Source organism: Canis lupus, chromosome 30 (assembly GCF_048164855.1).
Source record: "Canis lupus baileyi chromosome 30, mCanLup2.hap1, whole genome shotgun sequence".
Lineage (NCBI taxonomy): Eukaryota > Metazoa > Chordata > Mammalia > Carnivora > Canidae > Canis > Canis lupus.
Window position 1 is genome coordinate 24,277,621 of NC_132867.1, and position 7,920 is coordinate 24,285,540.

Genomic DNA, 7,920 nt, shown 5'->3' on the forward strand with positions numbered 1-7,920 from the left:
ACCAAGAAAATATGATTTCCTGGGCCATCATCCCTAAGGACCCAGCTATATGCACCATTAAATTCTGTCAAATACTTGATAAGAGGTCATAAAGATACATTTCTTGATTTAGAATACCTATATACGAGCATGGATGGTGTCCAATGTTCTAGCAATGCCATCAACACTATGGTGAACATTGATGAAATTGCTTATCAGAGAGAAAGAATGGTGACTATTTGAACGTGAAATAAAAGCTTCTCCTTCAGGCTTCTAACATTTCACAGTTGAAATTCAGCATACATAAAGAACTCCTACAACGAAAGAAAATTTTAAAAAGCATAAGTTGGCAAGTTATTTGAAGAAACACTTTATAAAATTAAAAAAGATCAACAACACTAAATATTGGAAAGATGGTAGGACAACTAGAACTCTCAAACATGTGAAAATAGCACACCTGCTTAGAAAATAGGAATTTTTGACGGGAGAGGTATGATCCAGCAATTTCACTCTCAAGTATTTATCCAAGAGGCATAAAAACACAAGCAAAAGCAAAATAAAAATATATTTTCATAAAATAAGTTGTACACACAGGGAAATTGAAAATGTATCCATATTAAAAAACTAAAAGACCAGGTGTCCATCAATGGATAAACAAACTATATTCTATTCATATAGTGAAATCCCATACAGAAGTCATGAGCTATATATACATGCAAAAATATGTATGAATTTTAAAAATCATAATGGTAAAAGAAGAAACTTAAATAAAGGGTGCATTCCATGTGACTGTAATTTAATAAAATTCTAGAATATACAATACCAATCAATGGTGAGAAAATGAAAAAAAAAATGTTTGTATCCTGCAGTGTAGACACAGGCGTACGTGAACTTCTCTAACTCCTTATGGGTTTGGATTATATTGTTATATTTGTCAAAATACACAACAAAAGGACATTTTAAGGTTAGTATTATAGAAGCTTACTGAAAAATAAACACTGAACTATTTTTGTAAAAAGGATTTTATTTATTTATTTGAGAAAGAGAGAGTAGAGAGGGAGAGTGAGAAGGAGATTCCTCAATGCTGGGGTCAATCCCAGAACCTGGCTCATGACCTGAGCCAAAGGCAGACAATCGACTGAGCCATCCAGTCTCCCCAATGCTGAACTCTTATTAATGTAAAATATATACAGAGAAGAGTATGATCTTATCAACTTAAAATGTGTTGAAAGATGTATAAGTTAGATGAAAGGCTAGAAAGACAGATATGTAATCATATAGATATAGTAAAAATTGTAATGGTAATTCTACAAGGTAAGCATATGGATATTTATTATAAAATTATTTTATCTTTGCTGCATATTTGAAAACATTTCAAAACCAAATGTTGAATAAATGAATTATTAGGAAAATGCCGTAAATGGGGCACCTTGCAGCTCAGTCTGTTGAGCACTGAACTCTTGATTTTGGCTCAGATATTGATCTCACGATCATCAGATTGAGCCCCATGTCAGGCTCTGTGCTGGGCATGGAGTCTGCTTAAGATTCCCTCACTCTCTCTCCCTCTGCTCTTCCTCTGCCATAAAATAAATAAAAAGAAAAAGAAAATAAATTAGAAAAATGACACAAAAGACACACAATATTGTTTAACTAGTTTAATCTGGCATAAAATTTACATTTTAGTGAATATAACAGAACAAGAAACTTATAGGGAAATGATAATTATTACCAAAACTTTACCTGCAGAACGTTTTAGATAAATAAATGAATTTGGCTATTTTACTTATTTAAGAAGTTAGGACAAAATTGTCTCAAATTTTACAGAACAGAAAAGCTAAGTCTATCTATAGTTCATATATTGTCTAAAAAATTTACCTTTGGATAACCATTAACCCTCAGTAGGCGATTATAGTTGTTTGTAGTCAGCAACCATATTATTATATAGCAAAAAGAATGATTTCACCCTTAACATTAATCTTTACATAGCTCACAATTTTTACATTACCAAACTCACTCTTTAGTTCAGCTAACATTTTGTTTTTCATTCTAAGCTTTTCTTGATTAAAAAGTAATGTGTTAGTTCAAATTCTCACATAAATTCCTTATGGTGGGTGATTAATCTGGAAGGTTTCCTTGTTGTGGCTAAGACATTTAACTAAAAAATTAAACTCCAAACCACATTTGTTGATGATACCATCCTTCAGAAGATGATATAGTTCAGGGTAGCCCGGGTGGTTCAGTGGTTTAGCGCCGCCTTCGGCCCAGGGTGCAATCCTGGAGTCCTGGAATCGAGTCCCGCGTCGGGCTCCCTGCATGGAGCCTGCTTCTCTCTCTCTCTCAAATTAAAAAAAAAAAAGAAAGATTATACAGCTCAGGGACACCTGGGAGGCACAATCTGTTAAGCAACAGACTCTACTTCAGCTGAAGTCATGAGCTCAGAATCCTGAGATTGAGCATTGCCATGAAAAGTTTCAAATTGCATAATATTGTTTTTGTTTTTGTTTTAACTTAACATGTTCCATTGCGATAACCAAGCACATTTCAAGTAGCATTGGCTTAGATGTTTGTGGAGGTAAATCTGCTGGTGGCATAACACTTAAGGGAGGCTACAAGTAACTTTTTACCCTGAAAACATTAAATAACTAGCACATTTTGGGAAGAACATATTAGCATTAGAATGTATATTAAAACCTTGTAAAAAATAAAAGTAAAAAGCTTTGCATTTTCAGATATTAGACACATTTCTCTGATCAAAACATTAGAAACAGTGGAATCCCATCTCTCAAAGAGCCAGTGCAGTTAATTTATGGATTGGGATAAGTGAGGGACACTTTACAGTAGTAAGTTTAGTAAAGCCATGTGGTCCTCATTTCCAACAGAGTCACATTGTGCAATGAAAAAAACAAAACAAAACAAAACAAAACAAAACAAACAAACAAACAAAAAAAAACAAGGAGAACCAGAGTTTGTGATTTGTAAGGAGATTGATAATATACTTAATTTTTCTCTTCTCTGACATTTGCTCATAAAGTGACCCTTTAGTGTTGAGTAAATATATGGGTTCTTGAAATATTAAAGTGAGGGAACTGGAGAAATAGAGGAGAAGAGGGGAGAGACTCCTGCTTTAAGTTCTGTTAACGTGAACAGAAGGGTCTCCAACAAATAATTTGGGCAAAAATGTTTTTACATTTTGATCTTAATTAGATTTGATATTCTATTTGACCTTATATATCATCAAGTTACCTTTACATTACTTACTGCTATAGATTGTGAGTAATAAATTATTGCATAAAACAGGATTTAAACACTTTGACAGTTCAATGGAGTTGGTTTCTATTTACAACTAGAAAACACTTGACCTCGTGACAGTAAACATGGCACAGATGGGAACTGATCCTGATGAAGAACAAACTACACCAAAACAAAACACAAACAAACAAAAAATATTCCAAGGATGTCAGCCCGATAGGAAGTATCTCTGGATATTGCCATTGCAAGCAGTGCGAACATGCTCTTTTAAGATATATTACAAATAGTGCCTGAGTTTAAATTTATATGAACCAATAAATGTCGGATTTAAGTTAGACACCATTCTATTCAGTTTTTTTACTATAATCTGTGTCAAACTGGATTACCAACATGTCAAAAATACTCATAACTTTAGCAGAGGTACTTGAAAAAATATAAGCTCTTTAAATGAATAGCTTAATGTTACTCAAAATTCCAGATATTTTAAATCATATTTTAAATATAAGAAGCTTTAAAAAAATATTTTAATATGTTTAATGTTGTAATAATTATATCACATATGGTCATATTGTAAGAAATAGTAAGAACTAAAGAGTTATTCCAATTTGGGAGAGTAGGTCTCCCTGAACTTTCAGCTTAATCTGTGTAACAGTATAGCATGAATAAATGTTTCTGTATTGCAACAGCCTAGGCATACAAAAGAGGTAACATTAAAGAGTAAGGAAAATATTTTGCTTTTTCTTGTCCCATTTATTCTTTTTTAATTTATCATCTATTTCTAAGTTTAGAAGTAGGTGAACTCACTCCTTTGCTCACTGTTCAAAGCCCAGACCTTTGTGTCATGGGCATTGTTGCCTACTGCTTCCAAAATCGCTGCTCTCCTACTTTGATTTGGCCAATGCTGCTTTTCCAGGCTCCTCAAACTTGTGGCACTAAGTGATACTGTTCTTGGAACTGTAGCTGACCCTTGTCACAGACTTTACAAGCATTAGCTCTAGATATGGAAGGCCTGGAGTATTCTTAACTAATACCAATGAGACCTAACATATTAACCAACTGGATTCAGTTCCTTGGAACTACTGTGCAGTTTTTTGTTTTGTTTTGTTTTGTTTCGTATTGTTTCTTTTTCTTTCTTTTTTTTTTTGTGCTTAAGAGAGTGTAATCCCATTCTGTTTTATATATGTTTCTCTATGATATGGTTCTCAAAGCAATCCTACACATCAATCCTAAAATTTTTAAGTAATCCTGTCAATTTTTGGTACTTTTTCACGGAGCCCCAACCCTTGATTTCATTACCATGCCAGATAAAAGTCCACCAAGGCTGGTCTTGAGAACAATGTTAGTGACACATTGCTATATTTAAATATGTCTCTTCCTTCTGTTGATCAAGCTAATGTTACTGAATAAGTAGATATGCCTTATTCTCTTTTATCATAAGATGGATTATTACCCAGGAAACTTTTTCTTAAAGGCATAGACATGTCATGGAATCCCTCATGGAATCCCTCATGAATTCTCCAGCTGTTTGCATATATATATATATATATATATATATATATATATATATATATATATAAGTGGCTATTAATTAAAAAAATAAAATTTCTAGGAAGTATTGAGTTTCAGCTTAAGTGTTTGGCCATAATAAAACAAAGAATTAATGTTTGTTTCATTCAGTTTTTCTTCATTAGCCTATCACTAATTGTTTTTACACAAACATAAAGCACTTACTTTGGTTAATCCAGGCTTGGGATTTTTGCCAGATAGTTTTGACAAGGAAATAGGAAAAGCATTTGGTTGTTGCAAGATTTTAAAGTATGAATCATGGAATCTAAAACATCAAATGTGTTAAACATAAGAAAGTGAATTAAATTTATAAAAAAGGAGAAAGAAAGACCAAGAAACAGGCTCTTAACTCTAGGAAACAAACTGAGGGTTGCTGGAGGGGAGGTGTAGGGTGAGGATGGGGTAACAGGGTGATGGGCATTAAAGACGGCACTTGATGTCATGAGCACTGGGTGTTCTACGTAAGTGATGAATCACTAAGTTCTACACTTGAAACTAATATTGCACTGTATGTTAGCTAGCTGTAATTTAAATAGAAACTTGGAAGAAAAAAAATAAAAGAGTGAATTAAGAATTGTGTTGCTAGGGACGCCTGGGTGGCTCAGTGGTTGGGCGCCTGCCTTCAGCTCAGGGTGTGATCCCGCGGTCCTGGGAGGGAGTCCCACATTGGGCTTCCTGCATGGAGCCTGCTTTTTTCCTCTCCCTCTGCTTCTCTCTCTCTCTCTCTCTCTCTCTCTGTCTGTCTATCATGAATAAATAAATAAAATCTTTTAAAAAAATGAAATGAACCACCGAGATGAGTGTGATGAATATTAGTTTCAGAAGACCTCTGACAAAAGCTTCTCAGCTGAGTCTTACATGTCTCTCTGATCCATTTGGGAGGTGAAAATCATTCATAAATACACTGGGTCTGGGTGTCAAGAGAGGAGTTCTGGCTTTTAAATAGTTCATCATGAATCATTAGTTAGTTAACCCACTTACCTTCTTGGCCAAAAGCCAAAGGTAGACTCCCCTGGCTTCCTTAGAGATAAGGATAAATATCTCCCAATCCAACTGTAAAACAACCCTGGCTCCTGTACAGAGTGACCTTGTTAAAGTCACTTGCATTATGACATAGAGTTGGTGGTTGTGTAAGTTGCTAATTTCTATAAGGAATTTTCAAGGATTTGATGATAAAAACAGTGAGGATACTTTATAATTAACAGAGTAGAATCAAAAGTGCCAGTTTGTGGTATTCTGCTGTTGGTTTGGTTTGGTTTGTTTTTTTGTTGTTGTTTTGTTTTGTTTTACAATTATTTTTTTTTAATTTTTTTTTTTAATTTATTTATGATAGTCACAGAGAGAGAGAGAGAGAGGCAGAGACACAGGCAGAGGGAGAAGCAGGCTCCATGCACCGGGAGCCTGATGTGGGATTCGATCCCGGGTCTCCAGGATCGCGCCCTGGGCCAAAGGCAGGCGCCAAACCGCTGCGCCACCCAGGGATCCCTGTTTTACAATTATTTAAAAACCTCCCTAATTATATTTCTTAGTCTGTTCAGGCTTCCAAAACAGAAATACCGTAAGTCAGATGGCTTAAAGACAACAGAATTTTATTTCTTATGGTTCTGGAGGTTGGTGCAAGTCCATTTTCTGGTTCATAAATGGTGCTTTCATGCTGTGACCTTACATGGTAGGAGGAAACCCTGTGAGTGGTGAGGGGTCCCAGGAGACTCCTCTGTAAGGGCATTAATTCCAAACATGAGAGTTCCACCCTCATGACCTAATCACTTCCAAAAATCCCGCCTCTTAATATCATTGCCTTGGGAATTAGAATTCGAACATATGAATTTGGGAGGTGAATTGGGGACACAAATATTCAGTCAATAGTATTATCCATTCAGATATATTTCATATCACCTTTTTAAAATTATTTTTAAAAAATTCCGTAGGAAAATTTGCTATTTACATATACACCATGCATGGATTACAGTTAGAAATTACTAAGCTATTCCTAACCAGTTATTGTATATAAACTATTAATACTACATTGAGTTCTCAGTACAGTGCTTTATACTTTTAAAATTATTGTTATACTTGTAATTTTAAAATATTGTTATATTGTTATATTTTGAAAGCAAAAATCATAATTTTGGAAGTTCATTTGGAGAAACATAGCTTGTTTCATAGCTTATGTTTGTTTACTGAAAGCAGTAACTAGTTCATGGTAGCTTTAAAATTTAGCTTGAAGTATAAATATCCCCTGCCTTATCACCAAAAATGCACTATTAACCAATACATTTGGCTTAAATCATAAGAAATTTGGTGATATTAATGTCACGAGTCTTTCCAGATGAAGAGGTTCCCATATATCTGTGTGTGGATAGATGATAGATAGATAGATAGATAGATAGATAGATAGATAGATAGATGATAGATTAGATAGATAGATAGCCATGAACTCATTCAAAACCCAGGAAAAAGCTAAGTAACATCAAGCAGTTGGCAACTCTGCAGATCGATCAAAGAACTACCTCATTGCTCCAGAGACAACGACAGGAACTCATGTTGAATCTGTCAGGTTCACTGACATTAGCTCTAATAAGAGACCACATTTCAATGCAGTTGCGTTAGGCTACAAACAGAACTGCTCCCTGCTCATAGTCCTTGAGGAAAAGATGTGACTCATACCATCAGATATTGCACAGACAGGCAATGAGCGATTACAGCTTACATGAGGTGGCGTAGACATGCTTTATACTCTCCATAATCTTCTTTGAGTTGCATTAGTCCAAAATATTCCACTATTTTAAACACATACAATAGCTCAAAATATGTGCCCATAAGGTTGCTGGAAACTCTAAAGGGAATCGTAAAGTATAAATTATGCCCTAGCCTTCATGGATCTTGGGGGCTATTTGTCTCCTGGTTCTAGCTCTTACAGATTTTAGGGCTTCAGCTTTTGGATCTATACTAGTATTAGATATGCATAATTAGCTATACATCAAATGTGTGATGTTGAAAGAAAATGTTATCTGAAATTCAGAGAATGATTATCTGTATGTAAACAATGTATAATGAGGGTTGGCATTGAATTAAGTTTTAATTGATGATATGACTGGGAAATGGAGTGATGGAAGGGAGCAGTAC